General features: G+C 32.2%; 1 long non-coding RNA gene across 1 annotated transcript; it reads left to right on the forward strand.

Annotated features, from left to right (window-relative positions):
• Positions 1-254: 254 nt before the first annotated feature.
• LOC143078194 (uncharacterized) lies at positions 255-1,762 on the forward strand. Its single transcript, XR_012979100.1, has 3 exons — positions 255-365; positions 639-713; positions 1,244-1,762. It is a non-coding gene; the product is annotated as an uncharacterized LOC143078194 (long non-coding RNA).
• The last annotated feature ends 2,803 nt before the right edge of the window (positions 1,763-4,565 follow it).

Raw genomic sequence — 4,565 nt, forward strand, 5'->3', positions numbered from 1 at the left:
CACGAAGCAACACAAAATCAAAATGCCAGTTTCTTATCAACCTTTGAATTGTACGCTATTCTCCTTCTGACGAACAAGGTCGAATATACATTTTGTAAACACCGAATAGTTACATTGATTTCCTAGAAATCTGGTTAAAAACGACATTAAATTTAACCTTGCCTTTCCACACTAACTGATAATTATATTGACACATGATATAAACAATGTAGGTAGTGACATGCAATGGATAACTTATATAAACACAGTATATTTGAAACAAAACAGCAGTTCAATCTCATCGTTAGAAATGTATTTCGAGGTTGTCATTCTTGTATTATTTAGAAGTACTTTTTCAGAAGAGTGCAGTCATCCATCGATTATACGTAAGAAATAATTTAAATATTCACTGTTTCACACGGATTATCATTGCATATTCATATATACCGGATGTTCTATCTATTTTCTGTAATATGAAAACAAAGATTTAAGTTAATCATTTACCTCTCTGTTTTTCATTATATCTTTTTTTTAAAATAAGTAAAATATCTTGATTTGTCTTGCAAGAAAGAATTTTTGAAAAGTAAACTGAAAATTATACAATTCAGTATACTTTGTTCCTATCATGGTTTAAGAAATCAAATGTATTTTTTTTTTAGAGCAAACGAAAACAGAAGTGGATTTTTTATCGAACAGGCTGACCGTACTTCAAGGAAAACTTTCTTTCTGTAAAGGTAAGTATAGTTTTTACAATTAATGTAGATGGTCTAAACATTTATAGTTTTAAATACAACTTAGACTGTAAACGAATCTTCGAGCTATAGCCCATTTAAGCTTCGATCAATCAATCAATCCATCAATGTAAATTTCAACAAGAAGACACATTTTACAAAACTCATTTCCTTGATCATTAAGATCAACAACTATATGTCTGATAAAATTGCATGCACTATCTATATATGCCTTAAAAGGCAGATATATCAACATAAGCGTAAAGTATCGAAACAAATATTACAAATATTGTGTGAACTAGACTCATAAGCCGAAAGAAAATCAAGGTTCGCAGAAACACAAAGAGAACAAAAGATTGAACGATGATTTCATATAACCTTGTCTGCCTATGTAGAACCAAGACGGGAGACGATTGATACACGTGCTTCTTGTTTATTACGTGTTTTTAACGGATTGCTGCATCAATTTATATGAGTCTTGATTTCTATATTTATATACTTAATAAACAATAGATAATCATTTCTATTTTCAGGGGAACCTCCTGTTTTTTCATATACTGCCTTTACAGCTACATTGTCTACAAATGGCGCAGCATTGTCATATGGTGGAATTGTGAAATACAGTCGAGTTCTTGCCAATATTGGAAATTGTTACGATTCCGCTACGGGTGTGTTTACTGTTAAAATGCCTGGTGTTTACTCTGTGTCTGCCTCAATGATGACTCCCCCTAATAAGTCTTCTCATCTTGCCTTGATGAAGAACGGACAGGATTTGGTATGGCTATACACAGCAGGTCCAAATGACATGGCATCGCAGACAGTAAACGTGGCACTGTCAAGAGGAGATAAGCTTTGGATTCAGGTGCAATCCGGATCTCGTCTTCATGGAGTTCAATTTTATAATGTATTTGCTGCAGCTTTGATAAGACCGGGGTATTTTTAAAAACTATTTATTTGTAACTGATATTTAATAATTTAAAAAAAATATATAATAATATATTTTTGTTTTATTAGTAATTTCTATTTCAACGATTAAAAACTTAACACACGCATTGATGTGGTGTTTTTTTTTTTTTTTTTTTAATTAATGGTACATTTGTAGTTGGTTACTGAACATCCAGTGTCAAATGTTTTATGCATGTTCATATTGATGGCGTTTTATGTACCTTACAATTGACTACGGTTATCGTTTTCGTAAAACAAATATTTAATACTAGGGGTTTGCTCTTCATTCTTAATAAGACTCACGTTGATCAGTTATTAGTTGTAATGCCACCAATGATTTTCCACTATTAGTCTTTGTTAAATTTGCATTTTACAAATTTTTTTTAGGAATTTATCTTTTTAAATAAAGAACTACTTGGCATGAGTTATTTTTATCCTGTCCAGCACTATAGAACATATTTCACATAACATTTCATTGCATATAAAAAAAAATAACAATCACTGGCAGTTAATCAATCAAATGTGCCCCCTTATTTAACATGTGTACAAGCTTTAATAACCATTTAACCTCAAGTTTTCAAAATAGTACATAGAAACCTAAACTAAAATACAAAATGGTGCTTTGAAATATCCAAGCTATTGGTTTATGACCCAGAAATGTTTAACTGCAGTAACATATAGTATTAATTAATTAACTACAACTGTCAATGAAAAATGGACAGAATTTGGTATGGCTATACCCAGGAGGTCCATATGACATGGCATCACAGATGGTACACGTAGCACTGTCAGGAGAATATTTAGGGTTCAAGTGCGATCCGGGTCTTAACTTCATGGAGGTATATTTTTATTTAGTTTTACTGCAGCAGACAGCTTTTTTAAAACAATTAATAGAGTGACTGATAATTGAATTCTAAATACGAATTAACTACTTCTAATAATTTCTATTTCAACGACTCAAAACTTTTGTTGGTTTAGTGTGTTATGATTGGTTGAACGGAATTTGCTTAACGTCCAGTGGCAAATATATCACGCATGTACAAGACGGAAGTGTTTTAGTACAAGTCATGTCTTATTCTTAAATCATCATTTTCGTAGAACAAATATTTATTTCGGTTTTATTTAGTTGACCGGGCCCAGAAAAGCCCCATGTGAGCCTGTGCCATCACTTGGCGTCCGTCGTTTGTCGTCGTAATCTATTTAAAAAATATCTTCTCTTCTGAAACTACTGGGCCAAATACCTTCAAAATTTAACTTCTTGTTCAGCAAACTAAGATCTACAAAAAAGTTTAATATGACCAAACTTGACAATTGACCCATTAAGGAGTTATTGCCCCTTAAGGACACTTTAACACAAGTTGCTTATGTTTTTAAAAATCTTCTCAAATGAATGTTATATAAATTTTGTAATCTATTTCCTTGTACGTAAAGAAACATAGACAATATGAATATGGATAAAACGGAACATATGGGTACAAATTACAATACATTTATTTGCTTTTAAAAAAATATGATACAATGAACATGTTAATAGCATTTTTAAGCAACTCATTAATATATATATTGAAAAGGCAAAAATAATCATGGATGAACGATTTAAGCAAATATATAAAAGGTGAGTGATTCAGGCTCTTGAGAGCCTCTTGTTTTTAATTGCTGTGTGTTTGTTTATTCAACATTGACTAGATGTACAAGCTTGAGGATGGCTGAGACACAAAACATGTTTCACACCGACGCATTTGCGCGCCTGTCAGGAACAGCTGGTTTTTGTTTCTTTTTAAATGTCGTTCATTTAAATGTTTCGGAGTTCGATTAAACGTCTTTTTTTTTTGCTGAGCATGCTGAACTAGTAAACAGTATTGCATAGGGACTAGCTAAAACTCGCTTCCTGGAGAGAGATGTTCTTACTGTGTTAAAGACCAGTTGATGGTCTTTGAGGAGTTTTCTGCTCTTTGATTGGGTCCTTGTCTCTTTGACACATTTCCCGTTTCAATACTCAATTTTATTTATTATTAGATTTGCAGTTTTGATTCACCATAAGGCTACATGTTGATCATAAGTATACATCTGAAATGAAAGACATTAGACATTCTGTAAAAAATATCAACGAGAAATATGGTAATTGCATACTAGAAGTAAACCGACATGTTTTAGAGAATAAAGAAATGTTTAAACGTACAAATTAGAGAATAATAGGAACAATTAAGTAAAGAGAAAAAAAACTATTAAATTTTAAAAATACAGAAATAAGTGCCCATTCCGCCTGACCTTCGCGGACTTTAAACTTCTTTTTGCAAACAATGTATAAACATGCCAGTCAACCATGAATTTTACTAACAATTAGAAACATAACAGTAATGGAGAATCATTTAGTTGTTTTGCTACTGTCTGTATGTGTTTTGCTTGGTGCATTTTATGTAAATTCTATAGAACAAAGAATAATCCAAATAAAAGACAAGTTACACGGAAATGAAATAAAGAGAGTGAAAGAAGAATTAGAATCGACCAGAGAGGCATTGACAGAATTGAAAGTAGAATTGGAATCGACTACGAGAAATGCACTTAAACAAGCGGAAGTAGAATCAGGTTCGACGAGAGAGCAAATTAATATACTTCGTAAAGAAAAGATTATGCTCGCAGGGGAAAATTATTAAAAATTAGACCGTTAAAAACAAATAGTGAATAGCATACCCCTCAAATGCCTAATGTACGAAATTTCAAAACCAAACAGTTGTCTCCATATCAAATTGTGTTCACGGCGAGTGCATTGCAAGAAGCAAGTTCTATTTTCCCTCAGATGTAGCCCCTGATTTTTCGGGATCACTGTTTCTTATTCATTTATCTTTTGTTCATTGATTGCCCTTCCGTATTCTGTTAGTGTTGCATTCCTTTTCCTTATGAACTTGATCA

This window comes from Mytilus galloprovincialis, chromosome 6 (genome assembly GCF_965363235.1).
Source record: "Mytilus galloprovincialis chromosome 6, xbMytGall1.hap1.1, whole genome shotgun sequence".
Lineage (NCBI taxonomy): Eukaryota > Metazoa > Mollusca > Bivalvia > Mytilida > Mytilidae > Mytilus > Mytilus galloprovincialis.